The following is a 15117-nucleotide window of genomic DNA, read 5'->3' as shown; positions in this document are numbered from 1 at the left end:
TCTTAATGGGAATTATACTATAACTAGGATCACACATAAGTTGATGTTGGAATACTGTGAATCCCATAAAGGTGACTGCTAGCTAAACGCTAGAAGCTTAGTAATACAGGAGACATCATGTTGTTATTATATATGAATAGTACAAGCTTGTAGAGTCCATATTCATTATGGTTATTACTATACCCTTATTTGCATAATCAAGCTTTGTTCACAATCCTAACCTAATCAGTTCCATTAAGTGAATCAGAACAAGTAAGCATCAGACTAGTAGAATAGAGTAATCAAGCTTCATGATTAGACTAGTTACAATAGCTCAGCTTATCATGGAGACTATTGGTAACACGTAAACCATACTTATGGAGATCAAGTATCCACTCATTATGTAAACACTGTGGAATAGAGCTAATTAGAGTAGTGTGAAAGAGCTTATAGCACTTGCCTGTACTTTAGACCTTACTTCATGTGAACAAACGACTGTACTAATTAGAGAGATATACGTGTGATTAAACTCCATAGAAGCCAATCAAGCTGAGTAAGAAACACCAGTATTACGTGCTTTACATGAAGTTCATACTGATCACAGCTCTTTACCTCTTTCAACTAGTAATAAGGGTATACATACTAGTGATTGTTATGGAAACATAGACCTGTAGTAAGCTTGTTAGATTAGTGAACAAATCACCATTACCTTGACTCTTAAGCATACTGTATTTACGTAATGAATAGAGTTGCGATATCATAACCCGTACGATGAAGCTTAGAGTCATTCAATAATAAGAAGCTTACTATGAGTACCATCTTATTCAACAGCTTGATAGCTTAAGTAGTGTTATCACATTAATGAAACAGAGTGTATATTCACGCTTATATAATAATAAAAAACCAACTGTTATAATGAGGCAATATGTCCTATAGATCAATGGGTTTGGTTACGTTTACATTATACTTATAACTTGATGATTACGGTCATATCTATATAACCAATGCACTGAGCTTGTTAAGCTATACTGATTCCAGATTACATGATGGATCTGACTTATACTAATATCGATACGTGCTTAGTTTCCATAACTATGAAGACTGAGCTAAACCATGCTTAGATTAGCTAATGAGGATACTGTACACCATTGAATGAATACCATGTATCTGCTTTAACTTACACAACTGTTATCATTAGAGTAACACTGTGGATAATGAGTACAATATCGCCCTAATTACATCATATTGAATGGGATTACAATAAACAGGAAAGGGTAACTCATAGGGATAAAGCATACAATGACATCTATGTGGTTATTTTTTTCCCCTGGAAAAATCGTAATCTTTCATTAAAAGTTGAAAAATTACATATTGTAGATGCATTTGCATATGCTGTATATTCTTCCACTGCATGTGGAAAACTGTGATGCTGTTAAGTCTGATCAAAAATGAGCAAAAATGTACCATCACGCAAGATGTTCCTTTATCTATCTATTAGATATATGTATTATAAACATAAAGCCATGTAGGGCATCATATAAAGTCTGTTTCAGCTAAGTACAGGAGTTCAAAAAAGTATCAAAAAGATCTATATCTCATGGGCTGTCCGCCCTATAGTAGTGTGTATCTATATATGGTCGATGATAGTACTGGAAAAAATCTATGCCTCGCTGTTCCTGGATCAGCCATTCATCTCTGGGAAGTGCTGTAGCCTCCTTGGAAAGTTGGTCGGCACTGCTGTTGTGTTCCCTGTAGATGTGATGACAAGTAATGTCAATAAATTGAGCCTTCAGTATATGAATATCATCCAAAATGGTTCTGAGAGTGTGTGTGTGGCATTCTGTATTATTGTTGAACCAATCAATGATAATCTTGGAGTCACCATATATATGGATATGCATGCAGTTGTGCTCCAATGCAAAATGCAAGAGATGACAAAGAGAGATAATTTCAGCAAAATTATTTGTGCCAGGTCCCAGCCCCAATTTTGCTTTGTAGTAATGTTGGTCATTTTTGAATAATATAAATCCATCCCCACAACCCTGTTGTTGAGCTGAGCCGTCAAAGAAAGCCCATGGGGTACTATGGTCGATTTGTGGAGGGTCACGCGGGCTTCTGTTCCTGGGCTGTGGCGGGTTAGGCAGTGCGTTATATGCCGCAATAATGAGAGAAATGATGTGCGGCCAGATAGCTGGTTTGTCATCAAAGATCAAACGATTCCGGGCTAACCATATGTACCAGCATGTGATAATGGGCAAGCTTTGAAGTTTTGAATTTTTATGGTTGTAAAACCAGGATTCCCATGAACGAATAATATCTTCACCTTCCCATTTGCCTGTATGCTGGATAGCATTTGATATGGCTTGCCAAATTGCAGTTGTAGAAGGACAGTTTATGAACATATGTGTGCAGGATTCAGATGATTGTTTGCAGAAGGTGCACCAGGTCGGTCCGTATACAGCGCGGCGCATAAGATATTCCCCCGTGGGGACAACTCCTTTAAGTATGCACCAAAAAAATAATTTCTGCCTGGGGGGAGCAGTGAGTTTCCATACAGAATGCCACCAAAAGGATATCGTGTCCGGGACTTTATGCGATATCAGTGTAAGGTAACCCGACTTTGGAGTGTATGCACCATTTCCAGTGTGGTACCAAATGAGTTCATCCTGTCCCTGTTTGATCCTTATATGTGATTCTGCTAAGGCATTGATATATTCCAGCCATACCTGATGCCAAACAGGAGGAAGATTGATATGATACGTAGATTTCCAGCGTTGTTCAAGAAAGGAGGAGTTTTGTGGATCAGCAATGTTTTCCAGCACTCTAATCTCCTGTGAGTGCAGATGCTGTATGAGGGCATCAGGTAATATATGTCTACCACTGCAACCAGACCAGGGGTCCATGCCAATACGAGTTAATGTTCCATCATTGACCCTCCAAACCAGATTGTCCCTGATGAGAGGCAGAGAGTTTAGAAGAGCTTTCCAAACAGTGGATATGCATGCTTTTGGCCATGTGGGGAGACGTACCCAATCCAGGATATTTTGCGGCCAAATGTATTTGTTGTATGAGATGTTGGTCCATAGATTGTTACCCGTGAGAAGAGTCCACCCCATTTTAGCTGCGAGAGCTTGGGCAAAAGTAGGGAGATCTTTTAGCCCCCATCCTCCCCATTTTTTGGGGGTGGCGATCTTCTTCCAACCAACCCAAGCAAATATATGTTTTTCCTGATTCCCATTCCATAGGTACCTGTTGCAAATTTGTTGTAGCCTCGCCAAAATGCTTCTCGGAATCCAGGCTAACGCCATACAGAACACCAGAGTAGCCTCTAGTACAGCCTTTACCAATACGAGCCTGCCAGCTCTGGAGAGGTATCGATGGCTCCAGATGTTAAGTCTCTTCTCCAATTTGGCCACCAGCCAGATCCAGTTGGTGACCTTAGAGCTGACGGGCTTGATTCTAAATCCCAAATATTTTAGCCCATGATCTAATGGAAGGATGGTATATGGAAAAAACTGTTGTGCCAAGTGAGATTCCTGGATGGAGGTTCTGGATAAAATGATCGATGATTTGGAGTGATTTGCAAGCATACCAGTAGCGGATGAGAAAAGATTGATAATGTTAGAAAATGACCGAGAGTCACGTATGCTGCCATCCAGGAAGATCATAACATCATCCACAAAGAGAAGGTGGGTAAGGAAGCATTCATCAGTGATCCGGAGTCCACTAAGTTCCCCATTTCTTTTTGTAGATTCGATAAGCCGACTCAAGGCATCCATGACGATCAAAAAGAGGAGGGGTGAAAGCGGACATCCCTGTCTCAGTCCGCGTTCAGAGTGAAAAAATTGGGATGCAGAGCCATTTATCAAGACACTGAAAGTCGGGGTGGTGATACAGGCCATAATCCAGGTAATGAAATTTTGGGGGAACCCGAGATGTATAAGGATCATTTTGAGATAGAGCCAACTGACTCGGTCAAATGCTTTGGCTAAGTCAATCTTGAGGATGATGGCCTTCTGGTGCTTGGTCCATATAGAATGAAGAGCTTCCTGAGCTGCACCGACAGCTTCATGAATCTGTCGATGTTCCAAGAAGGCAAATTGATGAGGAGCGATATGACGTGATAGAATAGGGTGGATGCGATTAGCAATGATTTTTGATATGATCTTGTATAGCACGTTACAGAGGGAGATGGGACGGTAGTCATCAAAGGAGGAAGGAGAATCGGATTTGGGAATCAAGGCGATGAAGGTGGAGTTGATGGCATTGTACATGGATCTGGTCTCCCGACATTCCTCAATCACCCTCAATAAATCATGGCTAATAAGCTCGTAGAAAGCTATGTAGAATTCAATGGACCAACCATCCGGCCCCGGACTCCGGTCCTTTTTGAACCATTTGATGGTGCTCTCTAGCTCTTCAGGAGAGACAGGATCAAAGAGATTTTCCGCCTCTTCCTCATTAACGAATCTGGGAAAATGACCCGCAATATTGATGATCTCAACAATGGAAGAGGCCTGTGGTTGCTTGTATAGATTCCTGAAGTGTGAGGACCCCAACTGTGAGAGCTTAGGGTAAGTATCAGCAACATCTCCTTCAGGAGTAGGGAGACTCCATATAGTGTTGTGAACCTTCCTACCCTTTGCAAAGTTATGAAAAAAAACGAGTGTTTTCATCGCCAGCTTTTAGCCAAGTAGCTCTACTCCGAAGACGGATGGATTCTTCTCTCTCCCTTAGGATTTTTTGTTTCTGTACTTCGAGCTCTACCAGATGTACTTTGTCTGCAGCAGAGTTGAAACCCAATCCTCTTTCATCAGTAAGGGAGGAGATATTCCATAATCTCTATTCCATGAATATGATGGGCTATGATATACCAAGAGCTTACACTTCCACTGCTTAGCTAGGGACCAATAATGATGGTGGTTAGACTAATGTAAGGATCAGCTTACAATAGGTATTGAATCTGAATGCAATGGGTAAACATGACCGTATTTAACCTAATGAAGTATGAATACTAGATTACCGTGATTACACCTGGTAGCAATATGTGATTTACGTATGACATATGTTATGGAAATGAAAGCATCATGATAGCTACTATCTCAATAAACATAGTCAAAGCATAAACATAGAACACATAAGCAGTATTGATCAAGCTTTAATGGTATTGATACTAGTATGATGAATCGAATACGTATAAGTAACATGTGATCACAAGTTAGCAGTGAAAACGAATGGTAATGATAGAACAAGACATGATAGTATGATAACCATTGAAACAAGCATTGAATATGGAAAGAGTTGTATTCAAGCTGTTATACATTTCATAGGGGTTGAATCACAGTAAGTAACCTGAATATTGAATATGATACGAGCCTTTCCATTACACTACCTCTTCATAACTTATAAAAAGAACGTGATATGAGCTTAATCAAGCAATTATCTTAACCTTTGCTTAGACTGGTACTAGTTAAGTTGTGCTATATCCTTATATCACCCTTACAGTTAATATGAAACACTGATATATAATACTTACCATAATAGCATGATCATTAGGGTAATACTTAGGCTGGTATGATCACTCTACTGATTCGAGCTAACCTCATGATATAAGCTTATAGAAGTAATGGAAACACTACTAGCACTAATCACTCAACTAGTACGAGCTTCATGTAGGATAACGTGATAGTTCTTAGTAATACTCTACTCCATATCACTTTCCCTATAATAAGTAATGGTAATAGAAGCCTCTTTTCCATATGGGAATACTGTACTTGTAATCATAGACATAGTGTGGAATAGTGCAACATAACCATATTGGGTATTGTATGATTACCGTATTTCCATAACAATGGGAATAAAGGGAACATAAACATGACACATTAGGGGAATAAGCATAAGATCAACCTTAGTCATAGCTTCATATGATATAGTAAGGTTACTCTCATTGTATGTAAGTAATAAAACTATTGTTGTAATAAAACATATGACAAAGCTTAGACTAGTAATCAACATATACGGATAATGCTTAAGTGATCCCCTAATCAAATAAAGCTTATTACTAATACTGCACTAGTAATCAACATATACGGACTATGCTTAAGTTATCACACTATGCTTACACGTTATCACTATTACTAATACCATACCTTTCAGAATTTCCATAATGAGATTCGAGCTCTATTCCCATTGGTTGAATAGGATAAGGTAGAAGCTATTACACATATCATATGACCAGCTTAGACATGATCTCTGTACCATCATGAGGTAAGTAACACCATATCTATGTAGAATGACTCATACTTACTAAGCTTATAGTAATAACAAGAAAGCACAGTAGTTGAGCTTATACAGTATAATGGAGATCGTACTAATAACATGGTACAAGTGTGACATTAAAGTCATTACACATATCACACCCTATTCCATCGATATAAATGTAATACTACTAATGAAGCAAGAGGTTACTTGATACAGGTAAGTAATAGTGACCATTAAGCCTAATACAGCTAATAACATGCTCTCCTATCAAACCTCTTATGACAGTAAAGAAATGGTATTCAGACTAGTTCTCAAAGCTTAACAAGACTAATAGAGTATGTAGTATTACTAATAGTACGTATTCAATATCAGTACTAACACAGTGTATGAACTAAGCATAACCTGTATCGTAATATGAGTAGTATAAGCGTGTTTAATGTGCTTTACACCTTATATGGGGTTTTGGTTATCACTATCATTACATAATCAATGATAAGCATTAAGTACCAGTAATCACTCTTAACCCATATTACACTGTAACCTGGAATCTGTAATGGATATGGTATTAGTTCTAAGTATCATGCTTGAATACAGTACATACCCGTGCTATTCTGTTACATCATGTTACCTTTATCATTATACGGTATTTGATCTCCTTGTTCAATCAAGCATATTCAATACACAGCCTAATTACACCCATTGAATATGGATAAGAAAGTATAGCCTTAGTACAAGCAATAGTGATACATATGGAATTGAACCATAATACTACTAATAAGAAAACCTATGTAAGCTATCAATTAGGTCAAATCAATGCACATAACGAGTTAACTGATTACGATTACATCAAGTATAGGTATGTACATAATATATATGGGATTAGCTCCGGGTTAAGTAAGCTGACAAAGCCTTTGAATAGCTAGCCTGAACACTATAGCATAGTTAACCATAGCTTATGGGTTAAACAATGGGAATCACACTATTGATAAGGTAAACACAGGTAATCAGTATTGAATACACGTATGTTGATATGATAAGGATATACGTAATAAGCTGAATACCAATATACAACCTGCTTTATATCTGTAATATGATACAAGCTTTTATAGGAGTAGTGACATGTGAATAGAGCACGTATACGATATGTAAGAGCTTACCCATTGCCTGGTTCTAACATTGATACGAGTAGTACTAATATGACATCACGTATCTTATGTACCTCAGTTGTTCCCATTACTAAGCAGTGATACACGTTAATGGTTGATAAGTTGTACTAGTTATTATGGAAATGCTATGTGTAAAGCTAAGCATGTATACTGGTTAGATTCAAGCTCTATTCACTCTATATGATTGGTATAAGCTCTCTTATTATGATTACTGTACTATGATTCATTCATTCCCCCTTTGATTGCCATTACTTCCACTATTAAGAAGGGTTATGAATACTTAGTGGATTAGCTCTGGTTATGTAAGCTTGAATAAGAGTCATTACTATACCCGTATCCAGCATCATTGATTCACCTTATTCCACATATCTGTGTCATCGGCTAATCTAATACTGGTACTAGGTCATTGGTATATGATATGTAGTATTCCCATTATATCCATAATATAAGTAGAGTATAATGATTGATGAAATATGATACGTAGTTGGTATCCTATATGCCCTAATTGACCACTTGCGGGCCATGATTCATGTATGACCTATCACATAGGGAATAGAAGGAAGCAATGGTATAGCATGTACTCAATGGGCACTAATCACCTATCCTTACTTTACCCGAGTAACCAGTAAGCTCTATGAACTCCAGCTTGGTTTATATTACAACACATACCCTGTTATAGAGCTTAGTTTCACTAGTGTTCTCATTATTGGGTCCTGTATTTGATGGACGACCAAGGTGAGTATAAGCAAATCAATAGGACACATATTAGAGATGGCACTACTAAGAGAATAGCCCATATTATCCATAGATATACTTCGAGTAGTGGGGAGAACTGTGGACTCAGACCATACAGGTGATAACAAGAGACCCTAATCATTACAAGAACAAGAACAGTGAAAAGATGCTACCATATTTCCCTAATCAGTTGGTTTCAATAGAGTCACTCTGCTTACAGATAGGAACCAAGCTAATATAAGTAATCAATGTGTACTATCCTTGTAATGTAATCATTGTTCATATGTATATGTAAGAATAGCACATAGATTGAAGTAAGCTAACCCATGCACTGTAATCACCAGCTTGATTGAGGTTATGATATAAGTATAATAGGTGAAACATAGTCAATAAGAGTAAGAACCAAGCTTAGTGTGAATCTAGTAAGTGACAATGGTAATGACGGATATGTAATACACCTAATAAACGTGATACTAATATAAAACATGATCAGAGTATGACCATGAAGCTATCAATTACACAGCTTTCAGTAAGTAAGGCTTGTGATTCATAACATATAAAGGATCTATCATATTAGAATAGAGTGAATCCCATATCTATTGAGTGTAAATACATGAATACGCAATGGCTTATGCTTAGCTTATGGTCTCTATAGTGATAGCCATTGATTTGATTACGGAGATACACTTGATACTAGTCTAATATGAATGAGTACCATTGATTTCACTATGTTGATACAATAAGCTTCCATGTAAGGATCATAGTATTTCTGATTTAGAATACGTAGCTATCAAGTATAACTAGTACATTAGGTTAGTGTAATTCACATATGTAATGGTTCATATTGGTTGTGTTCATTACTTGATTACAATATTTACGTTATATTACATCATATAGGTTAGATTCCCATTGATTTGATTAGGATGATCAGTATATCCATAAGTAAGATCATAGACTTAAGGTTGATAGAGATGCTTGTTTCTTCTTTTTGAGAAAAGGGAGAATACTCTCTTCTCTTAGAATAGAAGCACCTCTTATGAACAGACAACTATGTTATTTACTGTTATTTACCAGAACGGACAACTGTGCTATTTACCGCTTTAAAGAGAGCAAGACTGGGTCGAGAGTCATTTCTTCTTGACCGAGATATCTACATTGGTTTAAGCAAGTCAATAAGCAGGCAAGACTATGAAACCTCTTCATCCCTCACCTTGTTCTTATTCGTTGATCGACCTTCCTCTATTATGTAGGTGTTATTATGAGCCTTTTCGTTCTAACTGTACATAATCAGTTGGTTCTCCGGAGGTAATAATAAGCACACTTGTGATTGATTATTCATAGTACAAGCAGGCAAGACCCGGTCAGTCAAGCAAGACCTCCGCCTCCTTAATATGCAAGAATAGGAGGGAGAATAAAACCTCCGCCAAGGTGAAAATTAAAAATCTCATAGGGAACATAGTCGAAAGAATGAATGCATAATGACATATGCCCATATCTGCTCGGAATCTCCCTCATTCAGAAACCGATATGAGGGATTTCATTAGTGGATCTCTTTGCTTGGGACCGCTTGCTGGATCGAGGCTCGACCAAGCTAGATCAACAGGCTATATCACCTTGCTTGGGGTGTGCCCGGCCTCCGGAGGATACCTCATGGTGACGTGACCCTTGCAAACTTCCAGTTTGAGAAACCTGACAAAAGCCCAAGTACTTAGCTTGGTACTCACTCCTTCCTTTTAGAGAGGGAGTTGTTCAGTTAGAGAGACCTTACAAAAGGCCCAACCAGTTAGAGATACCTCCTTTATAAAGGGAAGAAGGGGGGCCCAACGGTACTTGAGGAAGGAATTCTCCCTTTTTCTGACAAAAGGCTCGACCAGTTAGAGATAGGGCGCAAAAGGCTCGAGATAGGCCGGTACTAGATTGAACCGTGAGCAGTAAGTAACTGAGTTCATTTGGGCAGTTTGAAGAGATAACTGCAGCTTGGTTGTGCACTTACTGTTTCAGACCTAAAGATCCCCAGAAGCAAGACTAAAGCACTAAGCCAGCATGAAGCCTAAGGAGTAAGACCTAGCATGAGCCAGCAGGAACAAAGGCACAGTCAATTCGAGATTGATATAAAGGTATAGTGAAAGTTGACCCAGTAGTTTCTCCCCCACCATCAGTCGTCGAGGTAGCAGGAGAGGTTGAAGCAGCAGTGAAAGATGTCGTGTACCCACTTACTACGAGCATACTCAGATGAAGCAGATTCCGTTCTATTGCATCTCGATTCGAACGCACATGAATTTCGTACCGGGGTGAAGGACCAACCATCATCATATCGGTAATTGATTCCTTCTCGTAGCTGTGAGTGTAACAACTTGGTGAATGCGCATATTGGTGGAGATTGAACCCATTTTTGACAGTTGCTGTCAAATTGGATACTATATACGATGCTATCAATGCTACATTGGAACTGACCGGGATAGAACCAAACGCACCTAGCTCCATCTGGGGTAAAGAACTCTAATTTGTGTATAGGCAACTTGCTTCATTTCATTCCCTCCGGCATCGTGGGCGCCTTCATCCAAACAAGGCATAGGCGAGTGAGGTAAACCCTATTCTAAGTCTATTACACTTAAAGCAAGTTTGGTGTAGGGTGGGTTGGGTTCAAGAACTCAAATTTGGCTTGATCAAAATCTCAGATTTAAGGCATTTCAGGTGATTCCTTCCAATGAGGCGGGTGCAGTATAAGAGGCTGAGGCGGGTGAGGTTTCAAGAGTCTATCCTTGTGGTGGTAAGTGTGGTGGGCAGTAAGAAAGGTAAGGAGAAGGTTGGTTGATCCATCTGGTCCTGATAAGATAAGTATAGTGCAGTAGCCCTCCTAAGCATTCATTCATCGAGTGGTACGCAGTAAAGGCAAGTCTCGTTATTTCAGGTGGGTAGGTTGTTTGTCAACACTTCAGTAAAGGTTGTGTCATGCCGTCCCGATAAGAGGGGAATAGCTGTACCCACCCACTAAGCGATTCATGAAAGAAGTGGTATAGGGAGACCAGTAAGAGTTGTTCAGGTGGTAGAAGGTGAGTAGCAGGCAGTATCAGTAAATGAAAGGCGGGTAGGTCGTCTATTCCTTCCTAGCAATGGAGTGGGTTTCAAATGGATGAATCGTATCCTGACGCTCGGCCGGAACCAATAGGTCATAGTGGTACCAACGAATCTGTCCTTTCAGCAAGTGTGATTCCAGGTCTGCCTGTGAATCTGGAAAACTACCGCAACATAGAGAATATATGCTTTGGCGGAGGTTTTCACATCTTTCTCTCCTATTCTTGCCATTTTAGGAGGCGGAGGTTTTGTAATTACATATATAATTCATTCATGCAGAATGACATATCTCGAATGACGTAATTACGTATATAATGAATGACTGGAATCACTGGTCGAAATGAACCAATTAGGTTTATATATGTCATTTAGTTCGAGATCTCGATTGCATAATGACATATGCCCATAGATGCATGATATGCTAAAGCGTAATTACGTATATAACGAATGAATGCATCGATATGTGTCCTATTAGATTCGATGTGAGATATTGAATGACGCTTTCTCATATACGTCATTCCTGATAGATTGAATGATGATTTCGATGGCAGCCTTATCAGTCGAGCCAATGGAGGCCTTGACAGTCGAGAGTTTGACAGGCTCACCCTACCGGTGATGGCGGCCTTATCAGTCGAGCAATTAAAGTTCCTCTCCTTATCAGTCGAGCCCCTGTCGGTGATGGTAGCCTTATCAGTCGAGCAACTAAAGTTCCTCTCCTTATCAGTCGAGCCCCTGCCAGTGATGGCAGCCTTATTAGTTGAGCAACTAAAGTTCCTCTCCTCTCCTCTCCTCTCCTCTCCCTTTTGGTCGAGCACCTAAAGGTCCTCTCCTTAACAGTTGAGCCTGCTTACGCATCCTTATCAGTCGAGCCCCGTTTCCGGTCCTTATCAGTAGAGCCCCATTGCTGGTCCTTATCAGTCGAGCCCCATTGCCGGTCCTTATTAGTCGAGCCCCGTTGCCGGTCCTTATCAGTCAAGCCCCTCCAGTCCTGGCAGCCACAACCGAATCCGACAAAGCGTAAGGATCAAAAAGATTATGAAAATGAAGTCCAACCATACCTCGAATCTCAACCGGATCCTCCAGAATAGAGCCATTATATCGGTGCAAGCCAAGCACCCTGTCTGCGACCACTTTCTCTTTTCAAAAGTAAACGAAGAATTTGGAGCCCTTATTCCCCTCTTGAATTCACTATAATAAAGAACAAATATTAGCCCCTCTAGCAACATACTCCTCTCTATGACCACCCACTCCATGATGCATCCTCCTAGAGAGCAGTGTTGTGAAGATCCTCCTCCGGGAAGGTACAAACCTCCTCCAACCATTGCCTAGCTTCTTATAACACCCGATCTGATCTGCTAGTTTTCTATTCTAAAGTGGTTCCGGGTCGATCCTCAAAACGTATCCAAATGCGATGTGAGAGCTATCAAATCCATTGTTGAAAGGGGTCGAGGCGGTTCCATTTCCATCCACCGCGGTCTCTAACTAGCATTTGTCTGTAGGCAAGTCGATGAATGCGTAGCATTTAAGGTTGTCTTGATCCATCCAGCAATGTCTAATAAGTTTTCGGCTATTGAGAAGAAAACCTATCCATAAAGGGCAGTAAGTGAAACAACGATATAAGCAGCTAAAGGTCAACCCTCTCTCTCTGTCTCAACTAATAAACGATCCCGTAGGAGCTCATAAAAGTGCTTTACTCATTGGCCATCCATCCGGTGTGGCTTCTAATAGAAGGTGACTGGTGTTCTAGTAGTGTGAAGTCTGTCATCCATTTAACGCTCTCTTCTCTGATGGACCACCAACCACATAATTCCATCCCCGCACCCGGCCGCAGGAGCAAGAAGATTCTTCTCGGCTAATAAATAACCCACCATCGATCCATCCAGCTTGCCCCACAATGTAATCCAGAATCGAGGGAGCAAAGGAAGCTACTCAAAGTCTTTGGTGACCACCATCCAGGAACTAAGTAGAAGTTTGTCTATTCAGGAACCACTTGTTCTTGCTCGGTTGGTTCGTGAGTCGTAGTGAAAAAAAGCTCACTGTGTTATATTATATACGTAATAAGAGTGATTCCAAAATCCCATAAAGAAAGAGGGTATATTCTCTCAAGCCCGACCCGAGATGCCATAATCAAATTTAAGGTATTTTATAAAGAAAGCGTATGTAAAGGCCCGTCTGGTTTCTATTTTTGATTGAGCGTCATCCAGCCGAGCTGCCTTACCGTGTTTATTCTGGTTGTGTCTATTCGGTAGTAAAATGATATCAGCTGAAGGAAGACCCTCTCTATTGGGACCATCATCCCCGCGGAAGCATATAAAAGTCCTTGGCTACTGACTTGACCATCCATCCGGTGTTTCTAATAAAAGGTAATGCATGCATGGTAAACTAGTCAAAGTCTTGGGCTATTCGACCCCATCCTATCCCATCCCATCCATCTAGTGCTTATAAGGTATTCTAGGAGTGCATCTAACTGGTAACTGGGAAGACCTAATGGTATAGGGCCCCAGATAATCTATTTATTGCAGGTGGGTGGGTTGTCTAACCAAGGTAAGTAAGACTGTTCCCTACATCTATTGCTGGTCTCATTCATGGGTTGGTAAGTAACTCAATCCATTCCATCATCGTAGGGTTTCGGGAGTATGATATAGAAGGGTAAGGCGCTAATCCAACCCATCCACACCCGGGGCTTCTAAGGTATCATCAACAAATCCCAATTCCCATCCCATAAGCTGCTTCTAAGTTCTACCAACATGGGTGACTAACAACATGCCATGCATTTAAGGTCTAGGGCTAAAGATCTACTAGTTCTAGGAGGTGTATAAATAGAAGAGTAGGTAAAGGCTAAGGTCTAGTTCCCTACAGCTAATCCTTCCTGGCTTAATCCAATGCCAATCCTGTATAGTGAGTCCCTCCAAAGCCTAAGTAAAGTTACAAGGCTCTCAGCCAGGTCTAGTTCTAGTTAGTAAACAAAGTGGGGGTGGTTCATGCCCATGCCATAGCTGCCTACTTGTTTTGTTTTCCTGGCTGGCTTCATGACATCAATGGGTTAGCGCTAACTCCATCGTCCTAAGGTTCCGGCATTCGTAATAGAAGAAACCATCAACCCATCCAATCTGAACTTTGGAATAGGCTTCGCTCCTCACCTGCCTAAAGAACCAGGCACCCATAATGACAGAATCGATTGAGTTCTAACAAAATGCGAATTTGAGACCCGGTTGGATCACCTCGTCCCTCGGACCTCAGATAAATGAGGGTTTTAGAGAAAAAAAACCGTATCTGAATAGCTTTTTTGAATTCATGGACAGACACACCAGCATGGCTTTTAGATCTTTTCTTTTTGATCTTATCACGAAGCCGGGATCAGGCCTTTATATATGGAATTTCGGGCAGGCTTTAGATATGGGCGGGATAGCATGGCATAATGAAACAACAACCTTATTACCCTTATACCTCACTGAAGTGTTTCCAAACCAATACTTGCTTTACCAATGAATCTGCTGGGTATCACGTATGAACTTGGTATTATGTTCCCAACAAGGTCTCAAAGTTAAGCAAGCGTGGTCAAACTACCCCTTTCACAACTGAGACGTGGGAGGCTAACACCTACCGCTTATTTCTTGTTATGATCTGCACCTAAGAGCACCGAACAAAGCCAGCGCATCCCCACCTACCAGCATTTTACCTTCCCACAACGGGGAGCGCACCTCATCCCATATTATAAAAAGGCATATTGTAAACATAAGATCGTACAGGACCTCGTATTCCATCTATTAGACCTGATATTTCTTTTTTCACTGCGCAGAAAAGCGGGAAGGTGGGCAGGGCAGCTAGCACACCTATTCCCCTCCCTTATAAAGGGGAAAGAATAGTAAAACACCTCCTTTGAAGCTCGTCAAAGGCAAAC

This window comes from Pinus tabuliformis, chromosome 3_2 (assembly GCF_031772625.1).
Source record: "Pinus tabuliformis cultivar Carrire ecotype Pingquan chromosome 3_2, CPIR1, whole genome shotgun sequence".
Classification (NCBI taxonomy): domain Eukaryota; kingdom Viridiplantae; phylum Streptophyta; class Pinopsida; order Pinales; family Pinaceae; genus Pinus; species Pinus tabuliformis.
Note: the sequence above shows the minus strand (reverse complement) of the source record.